The following is a 20,565-nucleotide window of genomic DNA, read 5'->3' on the forward strand; positions in this document are numbered from 1 at the left end:
GTATTGACAACCAATCAGCATGCAGCTCTTGCTCATACTTGTACGTCTTTCCCAACGCGTATGCCTCGATTTTCCTTTAAAAAAAAAAATTAAAATAGAGCCTAAACATCCATGTACGACCCCCTGAGCAAGCCTAGAGCGTCAGAATGTTTCTAGCCTACCCCCTTCCCTTATTTCTCAACTTTGCTTTACTGTTTTCTTGTGACTCGGTTGTGAACAAGGAGCATCACAGCTCCGAAACGCGTAAGGCAGAATCAATTTTCCCAAGGGGAAGGAAACCGTTGAGCAGTTATTGAGACTGGATTTCGTGTGCACTTCAAAGCGCTGGTCCTTTGAAGCAAAAATGATATGCGGCAGTCTATTGTCGTGAAGTTGCACTGCCCGGAAGAGGGGCCACGGAGACACTTGAACTGTACTAGTCTCCGATTGGGAAATTCAGTCTGCTTCATCGTCGGAAGATCCTTGTCCCTGGCGGGCCCACTGGAGGGCTGTTTTAAATTCAATAATTATTGCAATGAAATGCGCAGGACACACTAGGGTGTACACTGCAAAGGGGGTACCAAGCCTACTATAGGAACACTATCAAAGCCTCAGAGCACCAGAATACACCAGGATGTTATCAAGTGCCGAATGTCAGCTAAATAAAAGACGTGCTGAAAAATGCATCCTTTGAATTCCTGTGCTTCCATGCTGGCCTGTGAACAAGGAGCATCACAGCTCCGAAACGCGTAAGGCAGAATCAATTTTCCCGAGGGGAAGGAAACCGCTGAGCAGTTATTGAGACTGGATTTCGTGTGCACTTCGAAGCGCTGGTCCTTTGAAGCAAAAATGATATGCGGCAGTCTATTGCCGCGAAGTTGCACACCCCGGAAGAGGGGCCACGGAGACACTTGAACTGTACTAGTCTCCGGTTGGGAAATTCGGTCTGCTTCATCGTCGGACAATCCTTGTCTCTGGGGGGCCCACTGGAGGGCTGTTTTAAATTAAATAATTATCGCAATGAAATGCGCAGGACCCACTAGGGTGTATACTGCAAAGGGGGTACCAAGCCTACTATAGGAACACTACCAAAGCCTCAGAGCACCAGAATGCACCAGGATGTTATCAAGTGCTGAATGTCAGCGAAATAAAAGACGTGCTGAAAAATGCCTCCTTTGAATTCCTGTGCTTCCATGCTGGCCTGTGAACAACGATTCAGAAAAGGGGGTGGTGATGAACAGAGTGTCTGAATTAAGCAGACCACTCTTACCCAGTCCAAAGATCAGGGCTTGATCCATCACCGTTATTTATCTCACTGCACCATCCCAGCTCAGAACCTGGCTATATGCAAATCAGTCTGTCCCTGGCCCAGTGCATCATGGGAACAGGGCAGACTAAACTACCAAGCCAATTCTTCACCAGAAAGGAGACAAGCTACCGGGGACCGGTTTCTGGCATTTCAGCCATCTTCGGCCCGGCTTGCTTGAATCCTGATGGTGCAGTGAGAAAAGGACTCATGTCTGAGTATACCCTGCCACACCTATAATGGCCAAAAACGATTCAGAAAAGGGGGTGGTGATGAACAGAGTGTCTGAATTAAGCAGACCACTCTTACCCAGTCCAAAGATCAGGGCTTGATCCATCACCGTTATTTATCTCACTGCACCATCCCAGCTCAGAACCTGGCTATATGCAAATCAGTCTGTCCCTGGCCCAGTGCATCATGGGAACAGGGCAGACTAAACTACCAAGCCAATTCTTCACCAGAAAGGAGACAAGCTACCGGGGACCGGTTTCTGGCATTTCAGCCGTCTACGGCCCGGCTTGCTTGAATCCTGATGGTGCAGTGAGAAAGGGACTCATGTCTGAGTATACCCTGCCACACCTATAGTGGCCAAAAACGATTCAGAAAAGGGGGTGGTGATGAACAGACTGGATTTCGTGTGCACTTCGAAGCGCTGGTCCTTTGAAGCAAAAAAAAAAATATATATATATATATATATATATATATTCTGTTTCAGCCAGAGACACAGTACAGATGGCCCTGCTACACAAGAGACACGGAACAAACTGGCACGCTTCACAGCTGTTTTGGATCTGAGGAATCAGAAAGTCCGTTGTCCGCCACAACGCCTAGGTGGATCACAGTGGTCTAGCGGTATTTTACCTCCGGTAGGGCATTATGTCGCCACATGATTGCCCCCGCTTACTCACCTGGACTGAAGGGCTGTAGCAGTTACGAGGGGAGCTGAGGAGGTGCCTTTTGAACTTTGGTGCAACTCTGGGGACTCGTTCGTCACAACCTGCAGGCACGTTATTGTATTTTCACATGCGGAACACATCCCCCCACACCACCGACCCAGATGCATCCCATATTGCATTCTGGGAGTTGAAGTGCGATATTAAATTGCGACGAGCAACAGGTGAGCCTTGACTGCTTGGGGAGGAGCGTGTGATACACTATGCCAACAAAAGTAAAGCAGGACTATTCTTTGGTGATGCAGGTCGTCAATCAGTGCAGGGCGCTGAGGAAGGCATATTGAGATGCCGAAATGCATTCGCCGCCACTGACTTTTGTTCCGAGGAAATAAAGGCATTTCCAAAGATTTCCCCTCTGGCCTCTGCTTTCTTCATGGAGGGAGTTTCAGTCATATATATATATATAAATATATATATATATATATATATATATATATATATATATATATATATATATATATATATATATATATATATATATATATATATATATATATATATATATATATATATATATATATATTTATATATATATATACAGTGGTGGCTGGTGAGATTTGAAAGTGGTGAGGCGTTAAGGGTTGTCATGAGTGACGTGTGGAAATACCCAGAACTTTTGTCTACCTGACTACCTCACGTTTTGCACCGATCACAATTAGAGCACTCGATGCAGGAACACCTCTCCGGGTTCCTACTGCGCAGGCAACCTCGTTTATTTACAATAACTGGCTTAAAGGCAAATCGAGTGTGGCGCTTCTTGCAAAATTTACTCAAAATTCGCTTTGTGCACATTTGCAATCTCACTTTTCCACCATCCCTTAGATTCAACGAAGTGTAGTTTTTGGAAACGTACAGAAATTCACACAACGGCACAAACAAACAGGAAAGTGCGGTACGGCAGGGTGTCCTCTGCTATTTATAAACGAGTGCGAGGTCTCACCTAATATTTTAACTACAGCTCCCTTGCTTGAAATTTTTAGTGCCCTTTTCATCCCTGTCCCCTGTCTCTTTGTCTTGTTCACTGTTCTGGGGTGCAGTGCCTGGCAGGTTACGGACTGAACTGCAGGTTTCCCCTTGCCAATCCCACGGGCTGGAGCAGAAATTAGTGGGTGTCGCTATAAATAGAGGTTCAGCGGGTGTCTCCAGACTATTTATATCCACATGCAGCAGTTTCCTAACCTGAGCTTATGAGAATGTTTAACATTAAACAAATTGTTCCTAATTTACCAAATAATCCAAATTATTTCCTTCAATGTAAATGAGTATTCCACCACGTCTGCCTTTCCAGAACTTATCTTGTGATCAATAGCGATACGGGAGTGACCTTTCCTCTGACCTTTTTTTCTCTGTAGGTTTCTCCCCAAACCTCACAGTTACATAAGCGGCAATGTGTTTTGCAAGCTGCAGTGGCCAGAAGAGAGCCATGGAAATTATTTATACACAAATTAAGCAGTGCTTTGGCCGAAACACTTTTTTCACCACTTACTTCTGCCAATGCACTTGAGTGCTGAATCCCAACAGTGTAACCCGATCACTGGGGCCCACACACCGCTCCGCCAGTGACCCTCTGATACCCCCACTTCGACCACTGCTGCAGCCACACCTCACTCACGCCATGCAGCAGAACCAACCGCCATTCGATGAATGGGGCCCTAATCCAGCTTTGACAATGCACTGTAGTCCCCCTACCTGCAGCTCTCTGCGATTCCAGCACTGGCTCTGACATTACAGCTTCAAGGTTTACCTGCAGCATTCACAATTTTGGCACCGTCACACAGACAGGTGGAGGGTGGAGGATGGGGTGCGTTTGAACGGTCCGTCGCCTCAGCTGAAGGCCACTAAGTCTGAGCCGGACGACTCCGAGTGTGACACTGTGTGACCTTGTGCCGCAGAGGAGACTGACTGGCTGGGGTGGAGCAGAGGTCCGGGACCCTTTTGTTTCTATGACCCCACTCCTCTAACCCTGAAAGGGAGCCCGAATGGACAGGGGGGGAACAAGAGGGCAAACAGACCCCATAAAATATGGCTCAGGAGGATGGGAAATCTGTGGTTTGGGGGAGCAGAAGGGAGGACAGCCATTTTGGTGAGAGGTCAGCGCAATCCTACGGCACTAAACACTCCCTAGTATTTTAAGATGCCTGTCCCTTTCTTCTTTTTTGAATGAATGAGTAATTCTAAGGATATATTAAGAGGGGCTCTCATTTGCAGTACTCGTGGCCGGCATTACGGGCGGGTGGGGGGGTGTAAATGGGGTTGTCGCAACGTGGAGGGGAGGGGTTCAAGGGAAGAATATATAATTATTATAATATATAAAATAAAAGTTAAACTTACCGTACCGCTTTTGGTTGTCCCGAGACTCCTGACTCCCGCCGTCCTCCGTTTTGAATTCCTCAGTGCTGTGAACGTCATCAGGTAGGCGGCAGGCAGCCTCCCAGTCAGCCACCCACCCACGCGCGGCAGCAAAACTATCCTCATGCGCGATAACTCAGCCAATCCTGGAGTAGCATAACATCGCCACTGCGCCAGGATTGGTTGAAGAGCAGGGCTAATACTGCCCATAATGAGACCCGGCTCCCCCGGGTCCCTGCCTGTGTCACGGCTAGGGGAGGAGGAGGAGGGAAGGGGCTACTGCGTGTGTGCGCATGCGTGGGCAAGTCATAAAAATGACTTGTCCTAAATGCGCGCACACACTGCTGCCTGCCACGCTGATAACAGTGAGTCACACGCTGCCAGCCTGCCACTCACTGCCGCAGGCCCGCCCCCCACACCTTCCGCGATCGCGATGACGTCACGATTTGTGACTCCGGTCCGGCCTCAATTATGACTGTTGGATATTCCGAAGTGCGCTCTTAATTTTACTTTTTTTACTTTTTGCAGTGTGTCAGTGACAGCAGTAACGGTCGTCCATGGCTGGTGGGGCAACGCCCTCTATGGAACTTTTGAAAATTCTATGTCTAATAACTTTGGCGTTTGTGGACGGAATCGGCTGAAATTTTCAGGAAAATGGCACATTTTGTTTCTGATCAGCCCCTGAAAATTTGGGGGGGTTTCGTCAAGGGGGGGCCGAGAAAAAAGGGGGGTCCCAAAACGCGTTTTTCCCATTCATTTTTCCATAGGGCGTTTGGCCTCACTATTAGCTCGAACGGCTGAATGGATTTGCACGAAACTTGGCAAAATTGTAGGGACTGTTAGCCCGATGTGCCTTTGCTGGGTCTCAATATATGTGCTCCAGTGGATTTTGAGAAATTAACGTTTAAAAAAACAGATATATCTGTGACAGCGTACCGGATAGCGCACCAGTTCGCGTACTTTTCGCGTAACGGAGCTTTGCGAAGCGAAGCTGATTGGCTCTCCGGTGTCTGTCAACATTCTAAACAGTCCGGTAGGATCGAGAGACAAGAGGAGGCCAGAACGAAGGGGCAAATGCCCATAAGGGGGCATAGTAGATCTTCCTTGACCCCCTAGGTTTGATGTGGAGGCTTTAAAAGGGCCCCGCCGTTCCAAAAAAAAAAAAAAAATGTTCGTGGGGTGCGCCCGGTACGCGTACCGGAAAGCGGTCTGGGGAGCGTACTATAAAGAAACAAGAATGATTGACTTTTAACTTATTGTATGTTTATCAATTGTTCGTTTTGTTGTTTTTTTTGTTGTTTTTTGTTTATTTACGTAGCAACATGTAGGTACCAATGCAGAGTCTATAAATTAATAATCGCCATCTCCTTTGTAGATATCTTGCCTGTTGTTAAAGAAGTTATTGTGGTATATGGAATTCATACCATAGTCTGTCTGGAAAGCCAAAACAACATGGAGGCAGGAGATGATAAAGAGATGTTAAATACACATTGGAGATTATATAGTGGGAGAAAGGAAGTAACTATGAACAAAGTTAGTATGTAACACCAAAAAGTTGCTCAGTATATTTAAAGTCTGACTTCACGTTATAATCAAGTTGCTACTAGTTTACAATATACATATAAAAATAAATGTGTCAAACAATTTTTGAATTAAGAAATAAAAATGTATTATTCAGATTGTTTCTCAAAATTTAAAAGAAATTCTAAAAAATCATGATCATTTTTTTCTTCATTTTCCAGTAGAAAATCTACTGCATCTACACATTGCACAAGTTCATTGTTTATTGTATCGTCGTAGAAATCCTGGTCAACTTCCGTCTCCTTTTGTGTTTCTGTTTCAATTTTCAAGTTATTTTCTTGTCCTTCCATTTTGAATTCTGAAAAATGAATTTTTAAAAAATATATCAGTACAGATAGGGCACTATTGGGTTTCAGTACAGACAGGCAGTTTGGTTATTTAAACAGTGTTTTTTTCTTTGGGCAGTGTATGGTATCAAATTGGAAGTAGAAATATGAAGAAAATTATCAAATAAACTCTTAGTCAATTCTGAATTATACTAGAGAAGTCTAACTCTATCCTTAATTCAGGGCCGGCACTAGGCATGGGCAGCGTGGGCTGCCGTTCAGGACCTCGCACTCAGCCCACCAGCATGGGGCCACGCACTGGTGATGTGTCCTTTTGTTTTCCTGGAGATCTATCACAAATAAAGGTGTCGCCTGCAATTAAGGTCCATTGGAGGGGGCCTCCTCCATGGGCCTCTCATGGATGGTGTCAGGAGGTATAGGGGAGGGAGAAGGAGACGCTCCCTCAATTGCAAGGAGACCATTCACAGACACTGTGGGGGGCCCATTGTCCTGCATTTTGGCGCACCCACAGTTTTAACTTTTAGACCACAATCAATTCTCATACCTATGAAGGTGTGAGAAATGCGTGTGGAGTAAAAGTTAAAACTGTGGGGGCGTCAAAATGCTGGACAATGGGGCCCCCACAGTGTCTGTGAATGTTCTCCTTGCAAGGGGCCACTTATGTAAATTGGAGGGGGCCTCGCGCTCGTTCCCTTTTAGCCCAGGGCCTCGCAAATCCTTGGACTGGCCCTGCCATAACTAAAACAGAGAAGTCTATTTTATTCTATAAGTATTATAGAGTGATAGAATATAACTGTCAGAAAATGTTTTTCTAATTAGCTTTCAGTACAGAACATACTTCAGTTTTAAAAATAATATCTTACCTTTTAAATATAACTTGAAGTTATCAGTTGATTTTTAGTTGTTATGCACTTCACGAAGTAGTAGTCAAAATGGCTGTGTTTCTCTCTCTTTGTTTATATATATTCAGGTACATAACCAATCAAATGTCATGATATAATAGTAGAAATTGAAAGTAATATTTTAATTGGTTGTCATTTCCAACACTTCCGATATGTTTTGTGAAGTAATTTACCTCAGTGATTTTAGAGAGTTCTACATGCTAAATGGCTAAATGGTATTCCAACGAAATTTGTGAAAATGATAGGGATTGGTATGTAGTATGAGCTAATGTTTAATTGGTGAAAGTGTCTCCAGTGGTTTTTCTGTAAATTACTTTCCCACCTTTTTTGAGCGAGTGCTTGTCAGTGCGTTTCCCGGTACGCGAACTTGTAGCGTTACGGGAGTCCTCCATTTTGTGTTTCGGTAGAATTGAGATACAAGATGGAGGGTAAATAATGTTCAGAATGGGTAGATTGGGGTACTTTAGACGTATCCTGTCTCCCTAAGTTTTCTGAGGGTGGCTGAGGAGGCTCATATATGTAGAGAAAAAAAAAATTGATTTTTTCGCGTGGTTAGCTGCCGGTACGCGAACTGGGTAGCGAACCGGTAAGCGAATATAAATGAAAATAAGAGAAAAAAGGTACATTCGAAATTTCAAAAGAGTAAACTATGTTAAGGTAGCTCTGAAAAGAGCTTTTGGGTTCTGTGTAAGTTCTAGAAACTTATAAGTAGGAACCAATACACATTCTTAAATTTAGTATGAAAACTCTGTTGCCCTCATCTGAGAAATGCACGCCATCTCCTCTGTAGATATCTTGCATGTAGTAACGCAAGTTATTGTTGTAGATGCAGCCCATTCCATGGTCCCTCATGTAAGCTGAAACAGACTTATTTACATGCTTCCTCGTTTTCTCAATTTGTGGACAAAATTGATTGGACCACCTCCATTTTTGTCTTTGGCATATATTGGAATATACCAAGGCAGTTTGAGGAAAAAGTGTCATCAATTGCTCAAAGGTGTCTTTTGGGAGCATTTCCAGACCTACCCCAGTCAAAGTGCCCAAATCGTTTCCTCCACAGTGCACTATTATGAGGTCAGGGTTTGGCAAATGTAAAAAGGTTTTCACCAATGGTATCAATTGGTGACATTTCAATCCTCTTCGACCAATTTGATTTCCACATTTTGTAAATTGAGGTTGTGTAAATTTCTGTTATCAGCATACCTGTGAGCCCAGTGGATGTAGCTATGTCCAAGAATCCAGACTGAAAACATGGCTAGAGGAGTTTTTGTTGCAGCCAGATGAAGTGTGGGAATGAAATGGCAGTTGAAATAGTGAAGTTTGTAATGAAAAAAACTGTGGAGTTTAAGTGCAAATGATTCATTAGCAGTGATTGGTGTATTTCCATTGCTGAAAACAGAAAGTTAGGGTGCATGGATGTGTTCTTTCAAAGATGTATTTTGAATGGTTATTTAAAAATGTTGTTATGAAAGATTGCAGTGGATTAGCAGGTGTACTGAGAGTTCAGAGTTCATTTGAAACATTGTTGTGTGAACTTGTGAACATGAGAGGTCTGGCAGGCGGTAGTTGCTATGGAAAAGAGGTAGAAAGGGCAGAGGGGGGAAGGGTGTTGATTTGAAAAAAGTGAGGGAAGAGTTTTGATTGGCTGACATGAGAGATATGTGTGATGAATATCAGCGTTTCAGTGCCTTTGTTGGTTCCAGCCTCTGGAGTGCATACTTTTAATTCTGCTAAAGAATAATTGGTGTGTTTCTGAGTCTGTTTTGAATTTCAAAAAGAATTTGTAAAGGTAAGTTATCGTTTATATATTTTAGATAAAGAGTAGTATGCTTTTTTGCGTAAATAAGAAAGTCAGCTGTGTATTTAAAATGATGTTTTGCGTCAAGTGTTTGCATTCTGCTTTCAAAGGCGATTTTGGATTCTTTTACCAATTTTAATTGTAGATAATGTAAAGTATTAGTACTGACAAGGTGTGTATGTACATAGGAGCTGTGCATGTTAAAAGTTATTGAAAAAAAGGTGCAAGTTTCTTAAAAACACGTTTTCATGTGTATTAGGGCATTTTAAGTCTGTTCCCCATGAATGTAGGTGTATTATTGTTTTACATAAAAGGTTTAAAAACTTTTTTTGAAATCAAATGTATGCACACTTAGGGCCCGATGTAGGTGGTCGTTTCAGGCCATTTACCGACCGGTTACGGCCGATTTCGGCCGTTTCCGACCGGTAAATGGCCAATCGGTATGTAGGGGCCTAAATCCAAGGCCACATGTAGGTACTTCATGGTAAAATACCGATTCCGGTGTGCATGCACATGTGTGCATGCACACCTATGTCATGTGAAAGGCAGACCTGCCCTTAGGGCAGGTATGCCTGCCACATGGCACCTGTGCCTGTTTTGAGGGTGCCAGAGGGTGCCAAAGTGATACCCCCTGCACCCTTGTGAATTCTTTAATTACCGATTCGGTAAATACCGAATCGGTAATGCCTAATCATTCCTATGGGCCTCAAAGCCCATAGGAATGATTAATTGTTTGAGTTACATAGCCATGTTAAAAGAAAATGATGCATAAGTGTTGCACGGGCATTGTAAATACCCTCCTATGTGTGCTTAGCAATTTCAAGTCACTTCCCCCGGGTACAAGGGCCTTGTAAATACGTCCTCATGTGTGTCTGGTCATTTGAAGTCACTTTCCCCGTGCTGCAAGGCCCTTGTAAATACGCCCCTATGTGTGCCTGTAAAATTTTCATTATGATTGTTTGAGTTACATTGCCATGTTAAAAGTTATTGAAAAAAAGGTGCAAGTATCTTAAAAAAACGTTTTGATGTGTATTAGTGCATTTTAAGTCAGTTCCCCATGAATGTAGGTGTATAATTGTTTTACATAAAAGGTTTTAAAACTTTGTTTGAAATCAAATGTATGCACACTTAGGGCTCGATGTAGGTGGTCGTTTTAGGCCATTTACCGACCGGTTACGGCCAATTTCGGCCGTTTCCGACCGGTAAATGGCGAATCGGTATGTAGGGGCCTAAATCCAAGGCCACATGTAGGTAAATCTACATTTACAGAATCGGTGAAATTGTTTTTGATGGTAAAATGATGTGACTCCTGCAATGCGTCGCTTTTGCGGAACAGATATATGATGCATTTGTGTTGTTATTGTTACGGTGTATATGTAAAAAATGATGCATAAGTGTTGCACGGGCATTGTAGATACTCTCCTATTTGTGGTTAGCAATTTCAAGTCACTTCCCCCGGGTTCACGGGCCTTGTAAATACGTCCCCATGTGTGTCTGGTCATTTGAAGTCACTTTCCTCGTAGTGCAAGGCCCTTGTAAATACGCCTCCATGTGTGCCTGGAAAATTTTCATTTTGATTGTTTGAGTTACATAGCCATGGTAAAAGTTATTGAAAAAAAGGTGCAAGTTCCTTAAAAAAACGTTTTCATGTGTATTAGGGCATTTTAAGTCTGTTCCCCATGAATGTAGGTGTATTATTGTTTTACATAAAAGGTTTAAAAACTTTTTTTGAAATCAAATGCATGCACACTTAGGGCCCGATGTAGGTGGTCGTTTCAGGCCATTTACCGACCGGTTACGACCGATTTCGGCCGACCGTAAATGGCCAATCGGTATGTAGGGGCCTAAATCCAAGGCCACATGTAGGTAAATCTACATTTACAGAATCGGAAAAATTATTGGTTCGGTAAAATACCGAATCGGTAATTTTACCGATTCTGTGAATTTGCTATGTAGGGGGGACTCTTCTGAGTCTCAAAGGCCTTAACGAATCGGTATTTTAGCATGAAATCAAACTACATGGTAAAATACTGATTCCGGTGTGCATGCACATGTGTGCATGCACACCTATGTCATGTGAAAGGCAGACCTGCCCTTAGGGCAGGTATGCCTGCCACATGGCACCTGTGCCTGTTTTGAGGGTGCCAGAGGGTGTCAAAGTGATACCCCCTGCACCCTTGTGAATTCTTTAATTACCGATTCGGTAAATACCGAATCGGTAATGCCTAATCATTCCTTTGGGCTTCAAAGCCCATAGGAATGATTAATTGTTTGAGTTACATAGCTATGTTAAAAGAAAATGATGCATAAGTGTTGCACGGGCATTGTAAATACCCTCCTATGTGTGCTTAGCAATTTCAAGTCACTTCCCCCGGGTACAAGGGCCTTGTAAATACGTCCCCATGTGTGTCTGGTCATTTGAAGTCACTTTCCCCGTGCTGCAAGGCCCTTGTAAATACGCCCCTATGTGTGCCTGTAAAATTTTCATTATGATTGTTTGAGTTACATTGCCATGTTAAAAGTTATTGAAAAAAAAGGTGCAAGTATTTTAAAAAAACGTTTTGATGTGTATTAGGGCATTTTAAGTCAGTTCCCCATGAATGTAGGTGTATAATTGTTTTACATAAAAGGTTTTAAAACTTTGTTTGAAATCAAATGCATGCACACTTAGGGCTCAATGTAGGTGGTTGTTTTAGTCCATTTACCGACCGGTTACGGACGATTTCAACCGTTTCCGACTGGTAAATGGCGAATCGGTATGTAGGGGCCTAAATCCAAGGCCACATGTAGGTAAATCTACATTTACAGAATCGGTGAAATTGTTTTTGATGGTAAAATACCGATTCGTAAAGGCTCCTGGCACTCTGAAGAGTCCCACCTACATATGGGTGGCTTCAAATCGGTATATTTACCGATGTTTTATTTTACCGAATCATGTGGGCTTTTTGTTGCAGGGTGGGCAGTTATTTGCATGAAAGCCCTGTAATATTATCACTATCACAGTAAAGTTAAAAATATTTTTTTGAATCATTTTTATAGCATTGTTGAATCAAATTCTTACTGTTATTGATTTACTGTTTGGTAATAGTGGTTAATAAAATGTTTTATTATATTTTACCACAGATTCAACTGCAGATTATTTGGAAATTAGACAATGCCATCTAAGGATAGAATTCGAAAGGCTACGAAACGTCAAAGACAGCAGTTGACTAAAACTTTGCAGCAGTCCTCTACATTAGAATTACCTCAACGGACGAAGAGAACACCGGGTAAGAGAACAAAATCATTCCTTAGAAACATTTGTAGAAACAAAAGTATAACTACAGAACAAGTTTTAGTCCAGAAAAAGAGAGCCAATTTAAATGGAAAGGAAAGGCCCGTCAAAAAAGTTTGTGCTAGAGCAGGAGATAACTCTGTGCATGGCAGTAGAAGGGCAAATATATTCAGGGACATTCGTAAGCGAATGTTACGCAACAGGGTAATTGTCAATTTGCTAAAACAATTTAAAAAAGGTCAACAGAAAGTGTCATTTTATAAGAAAAAGAAAAATGTAGAGAAAATTATTGATCAGGCTTTCGAAATTAAGCGAAAGTTATTTATTTTGGTAATTAATAGAATTAGGAAACTAAACAAGGTAATCTATGTTTTCAAATCTAATAGTAGATGGAAGAGAGAAGTTAATCGAAGTAATTTTTGTGAAGTTTTCTTAGGAGAATGGATGCATAGTTCAAATAGTGAGGCATTTTTTAATGAGGAGAGTTATTTTCAGGACAATGATTTGGTGCATGCAGTTGACAGCAGTGGTCGAGCATATGAGGTAAAAGATGGTCGTCCGGTTGAAAAAGAAATACTTGTGTCTGCAGATGCAGAAGAGGCGTTAAGTGATGAGGTTTTAGGGAGACGTCCTAAGGGACCAGTGTACACCTGGAAGTGTAGTTCTATTTGCAGTGTGCGACAGGATTCCATCAATTTGCTTTGTGATTTTATACGGACATTTCATAAGAAAAGTGTAAAGCAAAAAATAAAGTTGTTGCAAGAATTAGATCCTTGCAGAGTGAGACAAGTGACAGGTTTGCGTGGTCATTCACTGGCTTGTCTTTCTAGGAGAGTATGCCAGAGTGTATTTCATCATTTCAGGATGCTAGCAGTGCATCATAATAAAGTGAGGAAATTAGTTAGAATGTTGTATTATGCTAAGAGTCCAGCAATTATGCTTAAAAAATTAAGCAGAGCTCTTTTGCATGGTTCTGAAGTAGATGTGAAGAATATTTGTCAAGAAATTGAGTTCTGTTACTTTGCTGGTAAAGAGAACAATGTTGATATTGAACCACTAGAAGAAGGTAATGTGGAAGAGAGTGTACAGATTTTCAGTACAGATAAGTTTCACAAGGAAATTTCCGCGTTTATGGTGAAATCAAGTGAGAGGCCAAATTTCACTTGTGTGTGTTGTCGACGGACTTATTATAAGAATCAGACTAAGTTAGTGGATATATATGAAAAAAGTGATATGGAAAACAATAGTGAATGGAAGGATTTTGCCACATACTTGATGGTAGAAAATTGTTTTGATTTGGGAGCGGACCAACGTATGTGTACTTATTGCTATAACAAATTAAACCAAAACCAGATGCCTGCTAGAGCGGTTTATAATAATCTGGAATTAGATGACATTCCTTCTGAATTGGAGGATTTAAATACTTATGAATCTATTTTGATTCAAAGTGTCCCTCCCTTCCAGGCTATTGTACGAATGGAGCCAAAGACAGGGAAGTTGCCTCCATCAGATTTACAGAGAGGATTAAAGGGAAGGGTTGTTTATTTGCCTTTGGATTTGAAGAAAAACATTAATACAATTGGAGTAGAGAAAGTGGAAGAGGAACCTCTGGTTATCATAGTTAATGGTGTTCCGACAAAGAGTAAGAAAATCTGGCAAGATTTAGTGGATGTTAGGAAAGTCAAAAAGGCAACATTGTATTGATAAAAAATAATACGTACTACAAGAATGTATGTGTTGCAGAAGAGGAAGTAAGTGAAGAAGAGGACAGCGATTTGTGTCCTGGACAAATTGAGAAAGTAGAAGCCTCTAAAAAGGAAGACATATATGAACATTATAGTGTTCATCCTTTGCATTCCAAGGAAGTCATGGGGAATGCTATTGAGTTGTTTCAAATGAAACAAGCCAAAGGGAGTCCCATTAGTGTTTGGGAGGAAAGTTTGGAAGCTCGATGTTTCCCACAGTTATTTCCCACAGGTCGAGGAGGACGATATGATGAGCGACCTGTTCAAATTCCTGCTTCAGAATACCGGACTTTACGATTGTATACAGAAGATCCTAGGTTTCGACAATGCATTCCCTATTTATTTCATCTACTGTTTGAAAGTGATCTCTCTGGATTGTCTTATGCAGTGAACCACATCTTGAAAAGTGGTGTACAACTGCGAAATATCTCGGCAAGGGACTTTATGGATAAAGTCAATGTGCAAGACAGTATTTTGGATTCTCACCTGATTAATCTCATGGCTTGTCAGCGTGGTACTAATGAGTATTGGTACCGTCGTCATGGTGACTTAAAATGTATGCTGAGGAATTTAGGAACTCCCACATGGTTCCTCACTCTCAGCTGTGCTGAGTATGGCTGGGAAGACTTACTTGAATTTCTACGAGAGGTAAATGGAAACATTGAAAATATTGAATTCAAGACACCCGGAGAACTGTGCTCTTTGGATCCAGTGAATGTATGCAGGTACTTTAATCATAGATTTGAAGCTATGATGTCTTTCATATGCTGCTATGGATCAAAGATGCACCCAAATTTGGAACAGATCCGGATGACTTAGTGATGAGTTTCATAGAACAGTATGCTACATGTGCTGTTCCAAAGACAAACGAAGACAAAAGTCTAAGAGAACAAGTTTTACGGTTTCAAAGCCATCGTTGTGGAAAGTACTGTCGTCGTAAATTCCGAAACAAGGACAAGTACTACACCAAATGTCGTTTTGCATTTCCACGGTCGGTGATATCAAAAGGAAGAGTTAACAATTTGATGTCTTCGCTGCGACATAATGTGACGAGGAAATCACCCAAAAACACATACAATTTGAAAAGAAACGAAGAGTCCAAGTACATCAACGACTACAACCCAGTGATTTTGTCCATGTGGAATGCTAACATGGATATACAGTTTGTGGCTGACAACTGTATGGCTGTGGCTCGGTATGTGACGTCTTACATCACCAAAAAAGAAAAGACAGAATTGAAGGATATGTGGGAGGATATTTCCCATGAAAAGAGCCTCAGTAAGAAGTTGTACAGTTTCAGTCTGAAGATGTTGTCGCATCGAGAAATCGGAGCTTACGAATGTTCTGACCGGTTATCTTCAGCAAGTCTCTATGCCAAATCTAGGAGTATCATTTGGGCGAGTATTGGTCTTGCTGCAACGCGTAATCGAGTTCTGAAACCTGTACGGGAAATTGAGTATTTGGCGGAAAAGGAGCCAAACAGTACAGATATTTTGAAGACCAACATGTTGGATACATATTATCCAAATAGAAGCAGTCACCTGGAGAATGCTTGTCTGTATGATGTTCCTCAAAATTACGTTTTCAAGAGGCACATCAAAGAAGATATTGATAAAGGAGTGTATGCTGTAATTGGAAGTGAGGGATGTCTGGTCAAGCAAAAAAAATGTCAATTGATAAATCATCGAAAATTGGATTGCGAATCTCCAGAAAGAAAATAGTTTTTCTATTTAGCTCTTTTGCAACTTTTCAAGCCTTGGCGTGCAGAAGAGGAACTGCTTGGGGATTTCCTCTGTTACGAAGACTCTTTCAATGCAGCCAAGGAGTCCATAGAATGTCCTGTTTTTCCAAAATATCTACAAATGTTGAATGCAGAAATTGAGCAGGAAGCAACAATTGCAGCCGAGATTGCTAGAGACAGTTCTCAGGACAGTCAGAGTTCTGTTTCATTGAGTCAGGATCCACTAGGAGAACCAGTTATCGAAAATGAAGCTGCCACTGCCATGATTGAAGTGGAAAGAGCCATGGCACATGCTCAGAAGGATGCGGTTAACTTAGAAGATTTGGAAAGACAACTTAACGTTGAGCAGAGGAAAATATATGACGAAGTTACCAACCAAATTGAGCATGGATTAAGTCATGAGAAGAAAGAGTGCTCATGTACGCCGTTGAAGCCTGTCCGACTATACGTGAGTGGAGAAGCAGGAACTGGAAAAAGATTCCTTATTAAAGCAATTTCATGTTATCTGCAGAAAAGGACTGAGTCATCGCTGTCTTGTGTTGTGACCGCTCCAACTGGACTGGCAGCTCATAACATTAAAGGGATTACTTTGCATCGGTTACTGATGCTGCCTGTGGAGCATGATAACAAATTACAATATCACAAATTATCTGGGATGCTTGTTGTGAAGTATCTAGAGTGTTGAAGAAGATGAAACTTCTTATCATTGACGAAGTAAGCATGGTTTCCAATGTCATGCTTGCCTTTGTGCATTTGAGAATGCAGGAAGTTCTTAAAACAGAGTATGATGTGTTATTCGGTGGCAAACACATCATTGTTTTTGGTGATCTTCTGCAGTTGACACCAGTGAAAGGACAACCAGTGTTTAAACTGCTTACACATGAAGATACCAAGAAGTGCCTGGGGAGCATTGGCAACGTTAACATTTGGTTAAACTTCAGTTATGCTGAGCTGCGTGAAAATATGCGTCAGGCGAAGGAGGAAGATTACAAGAATATTCTGCAAGATGTAAGAATCGGGAAAGTGACTGAGCGTGGTAAAGAAGCTTTACATGCACGCTTACTGTCAAATTTATATCCAGAAGAAGACGTTTTGCCAGAGGATATTTTTCAGAAAATTACTGTGAAGAAATCTGGAATATGTTTGATGCCAACTCTTGCAGAATGTTCCATCTTCAACAACAAAATGTTGAATTTAGAAAAACAAGAGATTGTGAAACTGGAAGCTATTGACAAAATAGAGCATATGGGAGCAACAATTATTTTGTCTGAGAATTTGAAATCTAAATTGGATTTATTAGAGAAGACTATATCTAAAACTGCAGGTTTTGAAAAGACTTTGAATGTGTGCTTAAATTGCCGAATCATTTTAAGAAGGAATTTACATGTTGAAAGAGGTCTGGTAAATGGATCAATGGGTAATGTGGTTGATTTTGAGAAATACAGAAGTAGAGATGGAATTGAATTTTTAAAAATTAAATTTGATGGCATTGAGGAAGTACAGCTAATTGGTCGTTGCTCTGCTAGGTTTTTGCTTGTTAAAGACTTATATGTTCGCTGTAAGCAGTTTCCTGTTTGCTTGGCATATGCTGTGACAATTCATAAATCGCAAGGTTTAAGTGTAGACACTGCTTTAGTGAATATTGGCAGTTCTGTATTCAAAGAGGGTATGGCTTATGTAGCATTGTCACGAGTCAGAACTTTATCGGGATTGTACTTGATCTAGATTTTTGTTAATGAATACAATAGGTTAAGAAGAGAGTATGCGCCACATTTGCCTCAATATCCTTTGTTTGAGAAACGTGTGGTAGGCCGGAAATGAAGAAATATCAGTAATAGTAGGGAGGTTGTAGCAAAAAGACCAAAAGTCGATGAACCCAAAATTGTAAGCAGGAATAAAATGAATTCTGTTGAAAATGTTGTTGGTTTTAAATTTGAAAATAGTTCTGGTGTCAACTGCTATGCTAATGTAGTTGTTAATGTTCTTTTTTCACTAGAGACTTTCAAAGAACAGATTGTGATCAATTCGGAACAAAGTTTATGCTGTTTGTTGAATTCTGTGTTAGAGAAATGTAGTGCTGATAGAACGAGAGTAGGAAGTGTGTCTGAAATTCGTTTTCTGTTAGACGAATGCTCAGGTCAAACAGAATTCTCTGAAAATATTCAGCAGGATTGTCAGGAGTTTTTAATTTATATGCTTGATGTATTATTGCAAGATGAGGGTGTAGATGTAGATTATCTATTTGGCCTTTCTTATCAATGGCAGCATGACTGCGAGAACTGTAGGCTATCAAGTACTACTAGTGTAGACTCAGAAAGATTTATATATTTAACTTTGCCTGACAGTAAATCAGTATCCTTCAATAAGCTAGTAAAGGCAGCCGATCAAAACATGGAGTGCAGCCAATGTAAGTCTGGAATGCTGTCCACGTTAATTTTACGAAGTTATGGCCAGTATGTCATTTTAATGTTCCAACGATGTAGGCCTGATGGAACTAAATTGACAACTTTAATTAATAATTTTGTGGCTTCACAGTTGTCAATATCAGGAAGGACTTTTATAACTACTGCAATTATATATCATAACGGTCCTTCAACTAATTCAGGACATTATACAGCTTATTTGAAATCTGGAAACGGTTGGTCATTCTGCAATGATTCTGTTTTAACTTTCAAAAAAAGATTGCCTTTCCACCTTCAAAATTCTTACCTGGTGTTCTTACAACCAAAATTTTAGGAAAGGAAGCTTGGGATTTGTTTAGAGGAATTTACAGAGGTTCTAATGGCTCCTACTCTATATGGCCTTGTGGATAATTGTAGTACAGAGCGAAAACTGTTTTTTTTCTAAGCTAAGTCAAGCAGCAGATCAAAATAAAGAGTAGAGGAAACGTAAGTCTGCAATGCTGTCCATATTTTTTAAAGAAACTTATGGGTGAAATGTCATTTTACAATTTGAACTACATAAACTGGATGAAAAAAAGTTGTTAAGTCTAATTAAAAAATTTTGGGCTACACAGTCATCGATTTCAGGAAGAACATTTGCAACTGCAGCTATTATATAATATGCTGGTCCTTTGACAACATCTGGATATTACACAGCTTATTTGAAATTTAAAAAATGGCTAGTCTTTCAGCAAACATTACTAATTGAGTACGAAGCAATGTTGCCTTTTGACTTGATTTTTGAAGTCAGAATTTAGGGTAGGTAATTGGACTATAATGATTCTAGGTGTTGCTGTAACTTAGTGTGCTGTTTTAAATTGCTTTGTATGTCACAGTTTTCTTAAAACAATTGAGTTTATCTTTCAGAAAGTGGCGGGCAGAAAATAGTAACAGCACAACAGAGTATAAGCTGTTCATAGGATATCCTTTGATGTCATAGAAAGTAAGTTACTTTGGAGAAGTTCCTATTTCTGCTTAGTTATATTATTTGGGTTTTTTAAACACAATCATTTTGATTGTGGTTTTTTTTCCCCGCTGTTATATGATGAATACCTTCAACTCACTGTTTTCAGTGAAATTTGATATTTTCTGATAACAGCAAAAATAAACCATTAAATATGTTTAATTAATTTTCTACTTTGAATTGTGATTTCTAATATGTATTCATTTTGTCTCATGCTCACTCTTTTTTTACCACCTTGTATTAATTTAAATTTTTTTGTTCTTTCTTACACAGATTAAAAGTATAAAAATGATAATTCAGTACGGTAATGACAATTATAAGGTAAGTGTTTAGTACTCTTTATGTTACATGTCTATCAGATTTAACTTTTATTAGTTCCACTGCTTCTTTTCTTTAACCCTTAGTTTCCTGCCTTTGCTACTTCCTTCATTTCTTTTTCTATTACTTATTTATACTACTCTTTTCACTTCTTTTATCAATACCTCTTTCAACAGTAACTGTGTGTTACTCCCTCTATTTGTCTTTCTTTTCACATTACTCTCTGTTTATTTACTTGTCTTTTTTTAAAAAATATATTTTTTTAGTTCGCTCCCGGGTCGCGTACCGGAACGCTAACCGGGAAGCGAATCAAAAGAAATAGAGGATGCTAGAGTGCTAAACATTCTAGCAATTTTTTTTAAAGGGAAGGTAGTTCTGAAAAGAACTTTTTTTATTATTTTTGATGTTTTATATTTTTTTTGTGTTTTTTTTGAGGAAGGGGAAACAAAAATGATTCACTTCAAATGGCTCAACAGGAGCAACAAAAAAAAAATTACTTTCTTGGACGTTTTGAACATTGATGATTTTCATATGATCTATTTATTAAAGTAATACTCCTCTCTCCACATGAAATTAATTTTCCACAAGCTACACATGTCAATCTCATCTGCCCAAAGTTCTTTTGGAGATTTGGGACCGTTTCCCTTGCCTCTGACTCACTTATTGCTAAGTCATTGGTGGATGTTTTAGCCGGTTGGGGGTCATCCACCAAATCTCGAAGTTGTGCTTTACTATATTTAGGAGGGTGCCACCTCTCCATGTGTCGATGCATGGTATGATTACCATAGCTATATTTTTTTTCGGTCCCTCTCGAGAGTTTATTTTTGCAGATGAGGCAGGTAACGTACCTGGCATTTACTTTCTTTTCATGAGAAGGAAAAGAAAAAAATTGCCAGATAAAATTCTCTTTCACATGGAAGGTCCTTG

The sequence above is a fragment of the Lissotriton vulgaris genome, chromosome 6, assembly GCF_964263255.1.
Source record: "Lissotriton vulgaris chromosome 6, aLisVul1.2, whole genome shotgun sequence".
Lineage (NCBI taxonomy): Eukaryota > Metazoa > Chordata > Amphibia > Caudata > Salamandridae > Lissotriton > Lissotriton vulgaris.